Source organism: Budorcas taxicolor, chromosome 7 (genome assembly GCF_023091745.1).
Source record: "Budorcas taxicolor isolate Tak-1 chromosome 7, Takin1.1, whole genome shotgun sequence".
Lineage (NCBI taxonomy): Eukaryota > Metazoa > Chordata > Mammalia > Artiodactyla > Bovidae > Budorcas > Budorcas taxicolor.
In genome coordinates, this window is record NC_068916.1 from 52,514,500 (window position 1) to 52,521,989 (window position 7,490).

A 7,490-nucleotide genomic window follows, 5' to 3' on the forward strand; every position below is an offset into this window, starting at 1 on the left:
GTGGGCAGGAGGAAGAAGGAACAGACTGGAGTCTCTCCTGCCGTTTCTTTGTCGGCTTTGCAGGCACCAAGCAGGGCAACAGCCAAGTTAACGGGGGCCTAGGGCGCCTGCCCCGCCCCCTCAGAAGAGGACCTGCCGCTGCCTTCTCCACGGGGTGCCACTCACTCCCTTCCTCCTGGCAACCAAGGTTTGGAGGAGGGGAGAGGGGTACAGCGGTGGGCACAGTTTATGCTCCTCCAGAGCTTCGGAGCAAGATTTCCCCAAAAAGCCGTATTAAATAAATAAAAGGAAATTCAGCAGATGGAAACATGAATCAATGAAAACTCCCATATGAGTGCAAAGATTTATGTCAAAAAACAAAACATCAACATCTGGGAGCTGCCGCGTCTCCTCTTGGCTGCTCGTTTGGAATGGATTCTCGGTGTCGCTTTCCGCCCCTTTCTAGCCTTGGGAGAGGACAGAGAGAAAGAATAAAACCCATTTTAAAAACGGTCATTTTTTAATCAGAGGACGCTGGTTTTTTTCTCCCTCAAGGCTGGAGGGAACGTGATCCGGACTACGAGGGGCACCGCCGGGAGAGAGGGCCCTCTGCAGGACGCGGAGGGGCGCCTTTCCTTCCCGACACCCCCGCGGCTCTCTGGGGTCCGGTACCTCCAGATTTCACAGCCGCCGCGGCAACGCTAGCATACATACCAGGGCCCACCGCACTGCGGCCGCGCTCCACGGCTCCAGGCGCCCGCGCCCCGACCCCTCACGTGGGTGGAGGAGGCTTGCGCAGAGGCGGCTGGGTGCCCGCCCCTACCCGCAGTCCGGCCCGCCGCCAGGGAGCTCATCTCATCCAGGCGAGCCTCTGCCTGAGTTCCTCCAGTTCCCGAGAGAAGGCCTGGGGACATGCTGAGAATAAAATGCAGGTTTTGAGGATGAAGCGCAGGGAAGACCACGTTTAGCTCATAAGTTGGGCCACGCAGGGATTAAGAGGGCAAGCATTGGCAACCTGATGGTTCAAATCCCATATCGGTCACTGCCAACTGGATGACCTTGATTAAGTTAACCTCTGAGCCAGGGTTTCATCATCTGTAAAATGGGAATAATATCACCAGCCTCCTGGGGGACGGTGAAAAGTAAATGAGAAAACACATAAAGTTCTCTATTCAGTACAAACACACATAAAATTGAATAAATGTTAGCTGTTATCATCAGGATAAAGGCTTAGATTCTCACTATAACCTACAAGGCTCTGCATAATCCATGCTCCCAGCTCTCTGGCCTTGGAGAAGCCACTGACCACTCCAGCCTAGGCTCCAGTCACTAACTTCTGCACAGCAGCCTAGCTCCCTTGCACCTCGGGACCTTTGCACATGCTTTTCCTGTGCTTGGAAGGCTATTTTCCACCTCCCACTTCAACCCAGGCTGCCCATTCTTAGGGCTTCAGTTTGCTTGTTACATCATCCAGGAAACTTCCTGATTCTCCATTACCACCATCAAATGTAGTCTCTCCTCTGATACTCTCATAGCAGCCCAGGCTTCTTACTAGCAATGCTCCAGTTGTAATATATCATAATTTTTGTTATATCTTTAATGTCTGTCACTTCCTGGACAGTTCATACCATGAAGCCTGGAGCTCATCCTGTTCCATTCATTGTGGAATCCCCAGCCCCCAGGACAGTGACTGATGTAGGCCCTCTATTTGTGGTGAAATGATGGGACTCTGAGACCAGAGAATCTTGAATCTTCTATATTGTTTTACCACTTCCTTCCAACAATAAATGTATTTATTAAGCAAGGCACCAAGGGCACAGATCCATACAATTCTGTTGCTGACCTACTAGAGCTCATAGTCTGAGAGCAGAGACAGACATATAGAGGACAACACAGATGTAGAGACAGCAGTGTGGGGGGGGAGGGGGAAGACTGTGTCTACAAGGATAGGACCCTTGGTTCCAGGTGGTCTAAGTTGACTAAGCTTCATACTTGACCTGCATTATCTTACTAAAACTCACAACTATTAGATAGGCCTATTATCATCCCTGTCTTCACCAATGGCTCAGCAGCTAAGAATTCTCTTGCAATGCAGGACATGCAGGTTCAACCCCTGGGTCGGGAAGTGGAGGAGGAAGTGGCAACCCACTCCAGTGTTCTTGAGTCAAAACTCCCATGGACAGAGGAGTCTGGCGGGCTACAGTCCAAAGGGTCGCAAAGAGTTGGACATGTTTGAGCAAGTGAGCAGTTATCATCCCTATTGTACAGATGAAGCATAGAGGTTAAACAGCTTGCCTGGGATCCCAAAGATAGCCATGGCAGAAGTGGCATTCAAAGAGGGGTGCATTCTGCTTCAGGCCCAGAGGTCTTAACTACTTGGCCTTCTGCCTCAGAGCAAAGGGCTCTCAGTGAGGTTACTCTTCCTGCCCACCACCCCAGTTCTAGTTCCAGACCAAGTGACTGTGGGGTACTGCCCCTCGCCGCGTTCCTGCTGGTAGAAATCCCGTCAGCCAAGCAGCAGAGAGAGAGGTGGGAGTGCCAGGCTGAGGGGCACGTGAAAGCCGTACACCCTGTTCCGCACAACAGCTGAATGAGGAGTGTTCGCAGGGCGGCAAAGGGGACGTGCAACAGCTCAGCTAAAAACAGGAGCACCTCTGGCTTCTGTGCTGCAGAGCCCCAGCTCTGGAGGGAGGCCCCAGCCTAAGCCGGCTCAGCGCCCTGAGGGTGTTGTTCTCACCTTTCACACCCACCCTGAAGCTCCAACTGATCCTGCTACTTCTCCTCTCACCACCCCCAGGGCTTTTTTTTTTTTTTTTAAAGGTTGGATTCACATCCTTCATTTGCTTTCTTAAAGGCAGCCCTGCCTGTTCTCCCAGATTCCAAGAATCAGCCAGCTTTTGGAGGGTTACAGGGGAACTGTTCTTCAGTCTTATCTGCTTGAGCCTGGTTGAGGCTAAGTCAGAATTCCTTCAAGGATCTGATGAGACCACTCCTCTTTTTCAGCTTCCCCCTCCTCCAGCTCTCAGAAAGCTGCATCTTTCAGCCAGTGGCTCCTGCAAATTCTGACAGGAGGACCTGAGGTCACAGCAGGATATCCAGTGGAAGAGACTAGCTGGTGATGTTGGGAAAGAAAACAATAAGGCTGATAATAGCTGACATTTATCGATTCCTTTCTGTGTGCAGGGGTAAGCACTTCATGTGTGCTTGCCCAGTGAATCTTCACATCAACGCTGTTAGGAAGGGACCCATATTATCCCCATTTCACAGACAAGGAATTGAGGCTCAAACATTCAAGTAACTTTGCCAAGTTCACTCAACTATAAAGTGGAGTCGGGGGATACTTCCCTGGTGGTCCAGTGGGTAGGACTCTGTGCCCCCACTGCAGGAGGCATGGGTTCAATCCTTGGTCCAGGAACTAAGATCCCATATGCCTTGGGGCAACTAAGACCAGATGCAGCCAAAAATAAATAAATAAAAACAAACAACAACAACAAAGAAAAGTGGTAGGGGATTCGAACCCAGGCCATTAGGACTCAGGAATTCAAGCTCTTAACCACTCTACTCTTGTTTAGCAGTCAGCAGCCCAGAAGGATAGTCAAACAAACAGCAATGGACAGAGAACTGAAATGTGGTCAATGCTGTTACTCAGTGTCAGGAGGAAGAAGCAATGGCAGCAACAGTAATCAGGAGGTAAACAAACACAGGCGATCGAGTACAAGGGAAGCTGGAGAGGAGACAGATTCAAGGACCTGACACAAAAGATGGCCATTTTTACAGGACTTGTGACTAGCTGGGTGTGGGTGTGTCTGACACTCTGGGGTGCAGATCATCCCCAAAGTCTCCTGGAGAAATCTGGAGAGAGAGAACTCACTTCATTGACTCCAAGTCTACAGTCCTGGGCTTTCCTGGGCTCCAGCTGCATCCTGTCTTTGGGGCTCCATTAGCTGTCCCCCACTCCTCCATATTCTGATTAGACTTTTCTAAAAAGCTAGCTTCAACGAGTTTCTAATATTTGCAGTAAGACTCAAAAGTAATGTGGGGGTGGGCAGAGAAAGGAGCTGAACGAACCCTGAGTTCAAGGTTTATTCCTGAATGGTTGGGGAAAATGATACAGTTGACAGAAATAAGAAAGAGAGATGATAGAGCAGTTTGGTATGTGAGAGTTAAGGAGTGGGTGGTCAACTGAGTCAAATGCTCTGGGTCAAGGAGGCTGACTGAACAGAGGCCCACAGGTGGTTAATGAGGTGGTCTTTAATGACTCTGGTGACAGTTGTGTCAGAAGAACAGCGATGGAAGCTGGGAGGCAGCTGAAAAGTGAAAGAGTCAGGAAGGAATGGGAGGCAATGTGTGTGTTAATTAAGAAATCTGACAGTGGAGAGAATGAAATAGGAGCTGAAAAACACTGGAGGATCAAATAAAGGATGTTCTCCAAGACAGGAAAGGCCTGTGTATATTTCATAGAAAGAAAAAACCAATAGATGTATGCTTGTCATGAGGGTCAGGATAATTATAGAGACAAGGTTCTAGAAGAGACAGGAAGGGAATGGAACTAGGAACAAACACAGAGTTTGGCCTTAAGACAAAGAAGAGAGACAGACCTCTTCAAATGAGTCTGTGTTCTTGTCATTTCCTTCGACTCACATTCATGCCTTACATTTATTTGGACAGTGTGCAGCTAAACACCCACATCTGTGCTCATAGCAGCTCTTCCAGTTAGAGCCTTCTTCATATCACTACTTGTTGACCATGTGCCAGTCAAGATGTGTTACCTCATGAGAAGGGTACAGCTATCATTCCCATCTTACAGATGAGGAAACCCAGATAAAAGATTATAATTCACTTGACCAAGGTCACTCAGCTGGTAAGTAGGAGAGATGGATTGGAGGCTGGTCAGTCCCATTCCAGTGTTCTTCTGTGCTCTTCCTGAAATTTTAAGTTGAAAATGGTTGTCTCTAGGTAGTAGGATGAGAGGGTAGAGAGCTGTGTGTGGCATGGGTCTGCAGGGTTTTGTTATAAGCTATATAAATAGTTTTTTACTGGAGTAGGCTCTCCTTTAATAGACCATTTCTTAAGTGAGGGGTAGAATCCACTGAGCCTGGCACAGTCCCTGCTCTCAGCAGACAAACTCTTCCTTAACACAGTTCACACTTAGTTAGGTATGAACTGGTTGACCACCTGGCCAACCTCCTGTCCAGATCCTACTGGGAATAGCAGGCTTTCTGTGACTTTTTGTTTGTTTGTTTGTTTCTCTAATACAAAACAAAATGAAAACAAAAACTTAACAAAGGAACGTCCCTTTAGTTCAATGGTTAAGACTCTGTGTTCCCAATGCCAGGGGCACAGGTTCGATCCCTGGTTGGGGAGCTAGGATCCCACATGCCACAAGGCATGGCCAAAAAAACCCAACTTGCACAACACAAAGGAGTTTGCATTTTTTAAATAATACAAATTCCTACTAACAAAAAGCAAAAACAACTGGTATAGGTGCTGAGGTGATAACTCAGCCTTCTCAGTGATGAGGGTGAGGTCATTGGCCAGAAGGGACAGGATGACGGTGAGGGCTTGACTTTCTTCAAACCGTCCCCCACACAGCAGCCAACAGCCTTTTACTATCCTACAAGCAGGCCTGATCATGCTTATCCTTCCTTCTTTGATGCTCTCCAGAGTCGAGACATGGGGTAGGGGTGGGGACCAAATAAGACTTTGTGATCTGGTCTCACTTACCTCTCCATACTAAAGGGCTATTGCTATCCCATACCACCCCTGCCCTAGCTATAGCCTATAGATCTTAAATTTTGCTCTCTTTGCCTCCATGGGCCTTTTTATCGGTTCTTTACCCTTCTTGAATTGTGTTTTCCCATCCCTTCTTCATCTGATTAGTTTCCATGCCTCATCATTCAGGTTCATCAGTTTAGAGGTCAGTGTCTCCAGGCAGTTTTCCTGACTTCCATACCTAGGTTATGAGCCTCCCTGGGTGTCCCCATAGCACTCTGTACTTTCCCTACATTCCCTAGTATTCATGCCCTTTTGTCTTTCCTCAAACACTGATGCTCGGATGACCCTGTGAATTGTTTTAACCAACAGAGTGAAGAAGTGACCCTGGGCAGGTTCCAGGCCTAAGCCTGAAGAAGCCTGGCAGTTTCCACTTCTGTACATGTAGAAGCTCTGAGCCACTATTTATGAAGTTCAGCTACCCAGCTGGAGAGGCCCTGGGACTACATGAAGAAAGAGGCCTAGTTGAGTCTTCATATGACTCCAGCCCCAGCTGCCATCTGACTGCCACCTCATGACAGATCCCAAGTGAGACTAGCAAAATTGCCCAGCTGAGCCCAGTCAATTCACAGAACTGCGAGAAATAATAACATGATTGTTTTAAGCCACTAAATTTTGGAGAGTTTGCTGTGCTGCAATATATAACTAAAGGACAATTTGGGATTTTAATTGTCTATGAGTTTGCTTACCCTGCCAGACTACTGTCTCCATGAAGGCAGGGGCCACATCGTTTTTAAAAATTGTTATACACTCAGGACATTCCCCAACACAGAATAAGCTCTCATATACTTGATGAATGCAAATTAAGAACGTCTACAGAATGAAGGCAACAACAAATGTCTAGAACATTCACTGTGTTGACTATACAATGATATCAACAAAAGGTGATTATCTGGACATCTGGGCAGTAAGTTCCCAATGTAAGTGAGATAGCTTACCTTTGTAGGATTTGCAGAGCTGCAAGGCAACACAGAGCAACCTTGGGAGCAGAAGAGAAAGGCTAATGGTTTGGGCCTGGAAGTTCAGGCCAAGGTAAAGGCAAGGGAACAAAAGTGTCATCCCCCATAGTACTCCCCTGGGCAGCACTAAACAGGTGACCTGGCGTATCAGTGAGGACGACAGCTGCCCTCGCCAAGTACCCTTCACTCAAATGGTCTGTTAGTGTTCACAGGCTTCTAGAGACAAGGGACACCGAAATGCCATTCTACAAATAGGACTAGACATCATCTTCAAAAATTTTCAACTCACTTTAAACACGGAGGGCCTTCAGTGTATGTGGAACAAATACATTTCCGCTCAAATCAATAAATCCCATGATTGAGGTCTGGTGGTCTTATCTGAAATAATCATCAGCACAAAGTGTCTAGTCAACTCAGTGGGTATCTTTTGAACACCTTCTGTAGACTGACAGTTTGTGTCAAGCCTTATGGGGGACGCAAAATGGGAAAATGCCATCCCTGCCCTTAGGGAGAGAACAGGGGAGACTAGACCTACACAAATGAGATAATTAAATAACAGGACAACATATAATTACTGCTAAATTGTGTGGTAAGAAACTAAGTGCTACAGGAATTGGGGAAAGTGGAGAACAGCAAGGGCTCGAACAGTTGAGGTGTTGTCACTAAAGAACTGGAGGTGGCTGAGCCTTAAGGAATGAAACCAACTCCCCCCCCCCCCCCCGCCGCCCCCACCCCCGCCCCCATCTCTCGCTGAAAGGAAGGAGGCAGAAGTTCTTAGGA

General features: G+C 47.8%; 1 long non-coding RNA gene across 1 annotated transcript; it reads right to left on the bottom strand.

Moving 5' to 3' along the window:
• Window positions 1-330: 330 nt before the first annotated feature.
• Window positions 331-6,826, bottom strand: LOC128051791 (uncharacterized). Its single transcript, XR_008199730.1, has 3 exons — window positions 6,690-6,826; window positions 694-894; window positions 331-446 (listed from the first exon to the last, which is right to left on the bottom strand). It is a non-coding gene; the product is annotated as an uncharacterized LOC128051791 (long non-coding RNA).
• Window positions 6,827-7,490: the final 664 nt, after the last annotated feature.